The following is a 12,516-nucleotide window of genomic DNA, read 5'->3' as shown; positions in this document are numbered from 1 at the left end:
ATAGACATAGTGTCAGAATCAATCTATCACAGTCTGATAATTTATCCTGTAACAATAATGATACCTTGACCAATAGAAATGGTGTCAGAGTAAATCTATTACAGTCAGATGATTTATCTTGTACCAATAATGGTACTTTGGCCAATACACATAGTGTCAGAGTCAATCTATCACAGTCAGATGATTTATCCTGTAACAATAATGATACTGTGACCTATAGACATACTGTCAGAGTCAATCTATCACAGTCAGATGATTTATCCTGTAACAATAAGGATACTGTGACCTATAGACATAGTGTCAGAGTCAATCTATCAAAGTCAGATAACAAAAATGGTACTGTGGCCTATAGACGTGGTGTCAGAGTCAATCTATCACAGTCAGATGATTTATCTCGTAATAATAATGATACTGTGACCTATAGACATGGTGTCAGAATCAATCTATCACAGTCCGATGATTTATCCTATGGAACGCCACGACTGCCTTATGTTAATAATCAGCATTATACGCAGTGTTCACAGCATTATATGAAGTGATCACAGCATTATATGTAGTGCTCACAACATTATATGAAGTGATCACAGCATTATATGCAGTGCTCACAGCATTATATGCAGTGTTCACAACATTATATGAAGTGCTCACAACATTATATTAAGTGCTCACAACATTATATTAAGTGTTCACAACATTATATTAAGTGTTCACAACATTATACGTTTTTTGTTGTATGATGAGATTGATGTATGATGAGATTTATGAATGATGAGATCATTCGGTAAACTTCGTTTTTTAGCGGAAATTACCGAAAACATAATTGGTAAATTACGGTAAATTAATGCCCAGCAAACAAATTTAAACAGTTATTATTATATATGTGATCATTAAGGCAGTATACAATATTTAAAACGGATTGAAATAAGTAAATTAAGAAGTATGATCAATTTAACCCAAGTTTATTTCACACCATGCAGGGCATTTTAAACTTATTTTGAGGATTAGTTTCACCATATTCACAACTTAATATGTATATATATTTACTAGAACACATCCGTAATATCGCGGGTCTGTGACTGAATTAAAGAATATAACTATGCGTAAGCCTTATTTTAGTATTGGTATTGTCATCTGATAAAGTCATGCCGATTATAAGATGAAGTTTTCTCTGCTTTTAACATCTTTCTGTTTGAACCCGTCGACCTGGAACTTGTCAATTTAATATTGGTATTATTGATTTTGTTTGGAAAACAAAAGTCTCTGGAAAGGAGTATTTTTTAATCAACAGTTTTGTCCTTTATGAGTTATGAATAAAATTGAATCTTTGATTCGCTGTTTTACGTCTAACAAATTGAAAACTGTACATGCTGTACCTATACGCCTTATTTTAAGTCCAGATTTTTATTATTCGTATTGCCATCTTAGAAAGTCATACTGATTAAAGTACTACAATCGGGAACATTGTGACAATGATTGAATTAAGTAGTTTCAACCCTGTGATTACGACCCGTGTATATAGCAAAATCTTAAATACAGCGTTTCGTGGTACTCCTGTCAGATGCGGAACGTACAGATAATGTAATAGTTAACAGGTGAATATATTATTGGTATCGATTCGACCCGGTGTCATATGGTATTTTGAACCCCATGGTAAAATGACCCCGGGGTCAAAATACCGCTATGGTAAATTGAACCCCCCCATGGTAAATTGAACCCCCCCTGTATGGAAAATTGAACCCCCATGGTAAATTGAACCCCCCTGTTTTTTTAATTCTAGATGATTAATAAAACATTTAACATTATATAAAAGCTAATTAAATATTAAAAATCATTAATACAAGAAGGGGAGGTCAATTTTCAATGATTGGTTAAAAGAAAAATATTTGCTTGGTATAAGTGCTCTGAAGTCTTAACCAACAAAATTTCAATCAAAAAACTTCTGAAAGCATTATAACTAGACCATGTAGCTTGGACACTTTAATTTTTTGAAATTTGTAATATTTATATAGAATGGTAGACTTAAGTTTTGATTCTCCATGGTAAAAAAAGGGGGAGGGGGTCAAATTACCATGGCTCAGTTAATCTAAAAAGTAAAATTTTCAAAACATCTTTTCAAGCTACTAAAATAAATACAAACTTCTTATTGGAGTATAATAGATATGGAAAGGAGCTAGATATTTTAGCATTAAAGGTCTTTAGATGTATAGTAGGGGGCTCAATATACCATGGTAGGGGGGTCAAAATAACATGCCATGGCAAAGTAAAATTTTCAAAATATCTTTTCCAGCATATTTAATAAATACAAACTACGTATTGGAGTATAATAACTATGTAAAGAAGCTAGAATAGATTGAGTTTTTGAAATTCAAGGTCTATAGTAGGGGGTTCAATATACCGCAGGGGGGTCAAAATACCATGGCTAAGTAAAATTTTCAAAATATCTTTTCCAGTATGTTTAATACATACAAACTATTTATTTGGGTATTATAACTATGTTAAGGAGTTAGAATAGCTAGAATTTTTGAAATTCAAGGTCTATAGTAGGGGGTTCAATATACCGCAGGGGGGTCAAAATACCATGGCTATTAAAGTAAAATTTTCAAAATATCTTTTCCAGTATGTTAAATACATACAAACTACTTATTGGAGTACTATAACTATGTAAAGGAGTTAGAATAGATGGAATTTTTGAAATTCAAGGTCTTGAGTAGGGGGTTCAATATACCGCAGGGGGGTCAAAATACCATGGCGAAGTAAAATTTTAAAAATATCTTTTCCAGTATGTTTAATTCATACAAACTACTTATTGGAGTTTTACAACTATGTTAAGAAGTTAGAATAGCTAGAATTTTTGAAATTCAAGGTCTTGAGTAGGGGGTTCAATATACCGCAGGGGGTCAAAATACCATGGCGAAGTAAAATTTTCAAAATATCTTTTCCAGTATGTTTAATACATACAAACTACTTATTGGAGTATTATAACTATGTTAAGGAGTAAGAATAGATTGAATTTTTGAAATTCAAGGTCTTGAGTAGGGGGTTCAATATACCGCAGGGGGGTCAAAATACCATGGCTAAGAAAATTTTTCAAAATATCTTTTCCAGTATGTTTAATACATACAAACTACTTATTGGAGTATTATAACTATGTTAAGGAGTAAGAATAGATTGAATTTTTGAAATTCAAGGTCTTGAGTAGGGGGTTCAATATACCGCAGGGGGGTCAAAATACCATGGCTAAGAAAATTTTTCAAAATATCTTTTCCAGTATGTTTAATACATACAAACTACTTATTTGGGTATTATAACTATGTTAAGGAGTTAAAATAGCTAGAATTCTTGAAATTCAAGGTCTATAGTAGGGGGTTCAATATACCGCAGGGGGTCAAAATACCATGGCGAAGTAAAATTTTCAAAATATCTTTTCCAGTATGTTTAATACATACAAACTACTTATTGGAGTATTATAACTATGTTAAGGAGTAAGAATAGATTGAATTTTTGAAATTCAAGGTCTATAGTAGGGGGTTCAATATACCGCAGGGGGGTCAAAATACCATGGCTAAGTAAAATTTTCAAAATATCTTTTCCAGTATGTTAAATACATACAAACTACTTATTGGAGTATTATAACTATGTAAAGGAGTTAGAATAGATTGAATTTTTGAAATTCAAGGTCTTGAGTAGGGGTTCAATATACCGCAGGGGGGTCAAAATACCATGGCTAAGTAAAATTTTCAAAATATCTTTTCCAGCATATTTAATACATACAAACTACTTATTTGGGTACTATAACTATGTTAAAGAGCTAGAATAGATTGAATTTTTGAAATTCAAGGTCTATAGTAGGGGGTTCAATATGCCGCAGGGGGTCAAAATACCATGGCAAAGTAAAATTTTTAAAATATCTTTTCCAGCATATCTAATACATACAAACTACTTATTGGAGTATTATAACTATGTTAAGGAGCTAGAATAGATTGAATTTTTTAAATTCAAGGTCTATAGTAGGGGGTTCAATATACCGCAGGGGGGTCAAAATACCATGGCAAAGTAAAATTTTCAAAATATCTTTTCCAGCATATCTAATACATACAAACTACTTATTGGATTATTATTACTATGTTAAGGAGTTAGAATAGCTAGAATTTTTGAAATTCAAGGTCTATAGTAGGGGGTTCAATATACCGCAGAGGGGTCGAAATACCATGGCAAAGTAAAATTTTCAAAATATCTTTTCCAGCATATCTAATACATACAAACTACTAATTTGAGTATTATAACTATATTAAGGAGTTAGAATAGCTAGAATTTTTGAAATTCAAGGTCTATAGTAGGGGGTTCAATATACCACAGGGGGGTCAAAATACCATGGCAAAGTAAAATTTTCAAAATATATTTTCCAGCATATTTGATACATACAAACTACTTATTGGGTTATTATAACTATGTTAAGAAGTTAGAATAGATTGAATTTTTGAAATTCAAGGTCTATAGTAGGGGGTTCAATATACCGCAGAGGGGTCGAAATACCATGGCAAAGTAAAATTTTCAAAATATCTTTTCCAGCATATCTAATACATACAAACTACTAATTGGAGTATTATAACTATGTTAAGGAGTTAGAATAGCTAGAATTTTTGAAATTCAAGGTCTATAGTAGGGGGTTCAATATACCGCAGGGGGGTCAAAATACCATGGCAAAGTAAAATTTTCAAAATATCTTTTCCAGTATGTTAAATACATACAAACTACCTATTGGAGTATTATTACTATGATAAGGAGTTAGTATAGCTTGAATTTTTTTAATTTAAGGTCTATAGTAGGGGGTTCAATATACCGCAGGGGGGTCAAAATACCATGGCAAAGTAAAATTATCAAAATATCTTGTCCAGTATGTTAAATACATACAAACTACCTATTGGAGTATTATTACTATGATAAGGAGTTAGAATAGCTTGAATTTTTTTAATTTAAGGTCTATAGTAGGGGGTTCAATATACTGCAAGGGGGTCAAAATACCATGGCTTAGTAAAATTTTCAAAATATCTTTTCCAGTATGTTAAATACATACAAACTACTTATTGGAGTATTATAACTATGTTAAGGAGTTAGAATTAGCTAGAATATCTGAAATTCAAGGTCTATTGTAGGGGGTTCAATATACCGCAGGGGGTCAAAATAAGATGGCAAGGTAAAATTTTCAAAATTTCTTTTCAGACATGTTTAATACATACAAACCCCCTACCATAGACCTTCAATTTTAAAAAGTCCAGCTATTCTTAATGCACAACATAGTAATTGAACTCCAATAAGTAGTTTGTATCTGGAAAATATATTTTGAAAATTTTACTTAGCCATGGTATTTTGACCCCCCTGCGGTATATTGAACCCCCTACTATAGACCTTGAATTTAAAAAATTCAATCTATTCTAGCTCCTTAACATAGTTATAATACTCCAATAAGAAGTTTGTATGTATTAGATATGCTGGAAAAGATATTTTAAAATTTTTACTTTGCCATGGTATTTTGACCCCCTGCGGCATATTGAACCCCCTACTATAGACCTTGAATTTCAAAAATTCAATCTATTCTAGCTCCTTAACATAGTTATAGTACCCAAATAAGTAGTTTGTATGTATTAAATATGCTGGAAAAGATATTTTGAAAATTTTACTTAGCCATGGTATTTTGACCCCCCTGCGGTATATTGAACCCCCTACTATAGACCTTGACTTTCAAAAATTCAAGCAATTCTAACTCCTTAACATAATTATAAAACTTCAATAAGTAGTTTGTATGTATTTAATAAACTGGAAAAGATATTTTGAAAATTTTACTTAGCCATGGTATTTTGACCCCCCTGCGGTATATTGAACCCCCTACTATAGACCTTGAATTTCAAAAATTCAAGCTATTCCAACTCCTTAACATAGTTATAATACTTCAATAAGTGGTTTGTATGTATTTAATAAACTGGAAAAGATATTTTGAAAATTTTACTTAGCCATGGTATTTTGACCCCCCTGCGGTATATTGACCCCCCTACCATGGTATATTGAAACCCCTATTATAGACCTTAATTTTTTTTAAATTCTAGCAATTCTAACTTATAACATTGTAATAATACTCCAATTAGTAGTTTGTATGTATTTAATAAACTGGAAAAGAAATTTTGAAAATTTTACTTAGCCATGGTATTTTGACCCCCCTGCGGTATATTGAACCCCCTACTATAGACCTTGAATTTCAAAAATTCAAGCTATTCCAACTCCTTAACATAGTTATAATACTTCAATAAGTAGTTTGTATGTATTTAATAAACTGGAAAAGATATTTTGAAAATTTTACTTAGCCATGGTATTTTGACCCCCCTGCGATATATTGAACCCCCTACTATAGACCTTGAATTTCAAAAATTCAACCTATTCCAACTCCTTAACATAGTTATAATACTTCAATAAGTAGTTTGTATGTATTTAATAAACTGGAAAAGAAATTTTGAAAATTTTACTTAGGCATGGTATTTCGAACCCCCTGCGGTATATTGAACCCCCTACTATAGACCTTGAATTTCAAAAATTTAAGCTATTCTAACTCCTTTACATAGTTATAATACTCCAATAAGTAGTTTGTATGTATTTAATATACTGGAAAAGATATTTTGAAAATTTTACTTAGCCATGGTATTTCGAACCCCCTGCGGTATATTGAACCCCCTACTATAGACCTTGAATTTCAAAAATTCAAGCTATTCTAAATCCTTAACATAGTTATATTACTCCAATAAGTAGTTTGTATGTATTTAATATACTGGAAAAGATATTTTGAAAATTTTACTTAGCCATGGTATTTTGACCCCCCTGCGGTATATTGAACCCCCTACTATAGACCTTGAATTTCAAAAATTCAAGCTATTCTAACTCCTTAACATAGTTATAATACTCCAATAAGTGGTTTGTATGTGTTAAACATGCTGGAAAAGATATTTTGAAAATTTTGCTTAGCCATGGTATTTTGACCCCCCTGCGGTATATTGAACCCCCTACTATAGACCTTGAATTTCAAAAATTCAACCTATTCCAACTCCTTAACATAGTTATAATACTTCAATAAGTAGTTTGTATGTATTTAATAAACTAGAAAAGATATTTTGAAAATTTTACTTAGCCATGGTATTTTGACCCCCCCCCCTGCGTTATATTGAACCCCTACTATAGACCTTGAATTTCAAAAATTCAAGCTATTCTAACTCCTTTACATAGTTATAATACTCCAATAAGTAGTTTGTATGTATTTAATATACTGGAAAAGATATTTTGAAAATTTTACTTAGCCATGGTATTTTGACCCCCCCTGCGGTATATTGAACCCCCTACTATAGACCTTGAATTTCAAAAATTCAAGCTATTCTAAATCCTTAACATAGTTATATTACTCCAATAAGTAGTTTGTATGTATTTAATATACTGGAAAAGATATTTTGAAAATTTTACTTAGCCATGGTATTTTGACCCCCCTGCGGTATATTGAACCCCCTACTATAGACCTTGAATTTCAAAAATTCAAGCTATTCTAACTCCTTAACATAGTTATAATACTCCAATAAGTGGTTTGTATGTGTTAAACATGCTGGAAAAGATATTTTGAAAATTTTGCTTAGCCATGGTATTTTGACCCCCCTGCGGTATATTAAACCCCCTACTTAAAACCACAAATTAAAAAAAAATGATAGCCAATAAATTGTAAATTAGATTATCTTCAATACTATTTATCAAAAACAGGGGGGTTCAATATACCGCAGGGGGGTTCAAAATACCATATGTGAAAAATGACCCCGGGGTCAAAATACCATGCGGTATAATGACCCCGGGGTCATTTTACCGCATGGTATTTTGACCCCGGGTTCACTTTTTAGGGGGTTCAAAATACCATATGACACCGGAACTTCTTAATTATTGGCAATATTAATTATGTGGAAAACAAAAGGGTCTGGAGTGATGTTATTTTTAATCATCAGCATGGTACTATATTAGTTATATATACTCTCAGATCAGTACTTATAGTGTCTTTTTATTGTTGGGATATACAAGTACCCGCCCACATGCACGTTCACTCTATTTTCTTGTTAGATCATATGTATTTATATTTGTACCTATCTAATGAGTTAATATAAAAAAGAAGATGTGGTATGATTGCCAATGAGACAACTATCCACAAAATACCAAAATGACACAAACATTAACAACTATAGGTCACCGTACGGCCTTCATCAATGAGCAAAGCCCATACCGCATAGTCAGCTATAAAAGGCCCCGATACGACAATGTAAAACAATATAAACGAGAAAACTATCAAGCCTTTTACAACTGATTTTCATAGTTCGTTCTTATGTTGTTCTGTTACGCCACTGTCCCAGGTTAGAGGGAGGATACCAACATCCCGCTAACATGTTAAAACCCGCCACATTTTGCATATATGTGGCCGTCCCAAGTCAGGAGGAGCCTTTATTTCAGTGGTTGTCGTTTGTTAATTAATGTGTTATATACATGTTAGTTTTTCGATCGTTTGTTTGTACATAAATTAGGAATATTTTTCGTTTATCATTTCGGGGCCTTCTATAGCTGACTATCCGGTATGGGCTTTCCTCATTGTTGAAGGTCGTACTGTGGCCGTTTAGCTGTTTAAAATTTCTGTGATATCATTTTGTCTCTTGTGGAAAGTTGTTTCATTGGCAAGCATACCACTTTTATATATATATATATGTACCGTGCAAACTGACGAACAAACGTAGTAAACGTTTTATTCATCCCCACAAACTCAATTTTTATAAGAGACGATTACTTTAAATGAAAATGTTAAACAGGGTATTGAAAGGGTAAATTTTTCTATGAAAGCTTAAATTTCTATATAAGACTGCTGATCATATTTAGAAGACAATCTTAGTACTTGCCGTGCTAAAAAGCTTGTAAAAAATGGAATAATTGATGTAAAGTTATGTTTAACACCTACAGTGAAATGCTTCAAACTGCATTTTCCATATCTGTTAAATACTTATTCATGTAAAAATGCCAAATTCTGAAAATTGATGCCAAAAATGACTCTATCATGACATATATAAGCTAGGGTAATATGGCACCTATGTGTTATAGAAAGCTGACTGGTTTTTTTTAAAAAGGTAATTAAGCTTTTTAAAACTGAGTACGGACTATAAAGTGGCACCTTGCTAAATTTCTTCAGTAGGAAATGAACTCGAGAATATATCATACAAATTTTCCTACGATATTTCATTAAATAAACTTTTTATTATTTAACTTACATTTTGCAATTCGTATTTCTTACGACGAACAGAACTACTTCAATCATTCATCTCTCAGTTTCATCTTTTCCTTACTTATTTCAATCAGTTTTAAATATTGTATGCTACCTTATGATAACATGATTTTAATAACTTTTTAAATTTGTTTGCTGGGCATTACCGTAATTTACCAATTATTGATTCGGTAATTTCCGCTAAAAAACGAAGTTTACCGAATGATCTCATCATTCATAAATCTCATCATACATCAATCTCATCATACAACAAAAAACGTATAATGTTGTGAGCACTTAATATAATGTTGTGAGCACTTCATATAATGTTGTGAACACTGCATATAATGCTGTGAACACTGCATATAATGCTGTGAGCACTGCATATAATGCTGTGATCACTTCATATAATGTTGTGAGCACTACATATAATGCTGTGATCACTTCATATAATGCTGTGAACACTGCGTATAATGCTGATTATTAACATAAGGCAGTCGTGGCGTTCCATATTATCCTGTAACAATAATGATACCTTGATCAATAGAAATGGTGTCAGAGTAAATCTATCACAGTCAGATGATTTATCCTGTAACAATAATGATACTGTGACCTATAGACATACTGTCATAGTCAATCTATCACAGTCAGATAATTTATCCTGTAACAATAATGATACTGTGACCTATACACATAGGGTCAGAATCAATTTATCACAGTCAGATGATTTATCTTGTAACAATAATGATACTGTGACCTATAGACATAAAGTCAGAGTCAATCTATCACAGTCCGATGATTTATCCTATAACAATAATGATACTGTGACCTATAGACATGGTGTCAGAGTCAATCTATCACAGTCAGATGTTTTATCCTGTAACAATAATGATACCTTGACCAAAAGAAATGGCGTCAGAGTAAATTTATCACAGTTAGATGATTTATCCTGTAACACTAATGATACTGTGACCTATAGACATAGTGTCAGAAGCAATCTATCACAGTCAGATGATTTATCCTGTATTAACAATGATACTTTGACCTATAGAAATGGTGTCAGAGTCAATCTATCACAGTCAGCTGATTTATCCCGTAATAATAATGATACTGTGACGTATAGACATGGTGTCAGAGTCAATCTATCACAGTCAGATTATTAATCCCGTAACAATAATGATACTGTGACCTATATACATGGTGTCAGAGTCAATCTATCACAGTCAGATGATTTATCCTATAACAATAATGATACCTTGACCAATACAAATGGCGTCAGAGTAAATCTGTCACAGTCAGATGATTTATCCTGTACCACAAGTGCTTCTGTGGCCAATAAACATAGTGTCAGAGTCAATCTATCACAGTCAGATGATTTATCTTGTAACGGTAATGATACTGTGACCTATAGACATACTGTCAGAGTCAATCTATCACAGTCAAATGATTTATCCTGTATTAATAATGATACTGTGACCTAAAGACATAGTATCAGAATCAATTTATCACAGTAAGATGATTCACCCTGTAACAATAAGGATACTGTGACCTATAGACATAGTGTCAGAGTCAATCTATAACAGTCAGATGATTTATCTTGTAACAATAAGATACTTTGACCTATAGACATAGTGTCAGAAACCATCTATCACAGTCTGGTGATTTATCCTGTAGCAATAATGCTACTGTCGCCTATATACATAGTGTCACAGTCAATTTATCACAGTCAGATGATTTATCCCGTATTAATAATGATACTGTGACCTATAAACATGGAGTAAGAGTCAATCCATCACAGTCAGATGATTTATCCCGTAACAATAATGATATTGTGACATATAGACATGATGTCAGAATCAATCTATCACCGTCAGATTATTTATCCTGTAACAATAATGATACTTTGACCAATAGAAATGGTGTCAAAGTAAATCTATCACATTCAGATGATTTATCTTGTACCAATAATGGTAGTTTGGCCAATATACATAGTGTCAGAGTCAATCTATCACAGTCAGATGATTTATCCTGTAACAATAATGATACTGTGACCTATAGACATAGTGTCAGAGTCAATGTATCACAGTCAGATGATTTATCCTGTAACGGTAATGATACTGTCACCTATAGACATGATGTCAGAGTCAATGTATCACAATCAAATGATTTATTCTGTAACAAAAATGGCACTGTGGCCTATAGACGTGGTGTCATAGTCAATCTATCACAGTCAGGTGATTTATCCTGTTGCAATAATGATACTGTGGCCTATAGACATAGTGTCAAAGTCAATTTATCACAGTCAGATGATTTATCCCGTAATAATAATGAAACTGTGACCTATAGACATGGTGTAAGAGTCAATCTATCACAGTCAGATGATTTATCCCGTAACAATAATGATACTGTGACCTATAGACATGGTGTCAGAGTCAATCTATCACAGTCAGATGATTTATCCTGTAACAATAATGATACCTTGACCAAAAGAAAAGGCGTCAGAGTAAATATATCACAATCATATGATTTATCCTGTAACAATAATGATACTGTCACCTATAGACATGATGTATCACAATCAAATGATTTATTCTGTAACAAAAATGGCACTCTGGCCTATAGACGTGGTGTCATAGTCAAACTATCACAGTCAGGTGATTTATCCTGTTGCAATAATGATACTGTGACCTATATACATGGTGTCAGAGTCACTCTATCACAGTCAGATGATTTATCTTGTAACAATAATGATACCTTGACCAAAAGAAAAGGCGTCAGAGTAAATATATCACAGTCAGATGATTTATCCTGTACCACTAGTGGTACTGTGGCCAATACACATAGTGTCAGAGTCAATCTATCACAGTCAGATGATATATCCTGTAACAATAATGAAACTGTGACCTATAGACAGAGTCAATCTATCACAATCATATGATTTATCCTGTAACAATAATGATACTGTCACCTATAGACATGATGTCAGAGACAATCCATCACAGTCAGATGATTTATCCTGTAACAATAATGATACTGTGACCTATAGACATAGTGTCAGAATCAATCTATCACAGTCCGATGATTTATCCTGTAACAATAATGATACCTTGACCAATAAAAATGGTGGCAGAGTAAATCTATCACAGTCAGATGATTTATCTTGTACCAATAATGGTATTTTGGCCAATATACATAGTGTCAGA

The sequence above is a fragment of the Mytilus galloprovincialis genome, chromosome 9 (genome assembly GCF_965363235.1).
Source record: "Mytilus galloprovincialis chromosome 9, xbMytGall1.hap1.1, whole genome shotgun sequence".
NCBI lineage: Eukaryota > Metazoa > Mollusca > Bivalvia > Mytilida > Mytilidae > Mytilus > Mytilus galloprovincialis.
The sequence above is the reverse complement of the archived record's forward strand: the minus strand, read 5'-3'. Positions refer to the sequence as shown.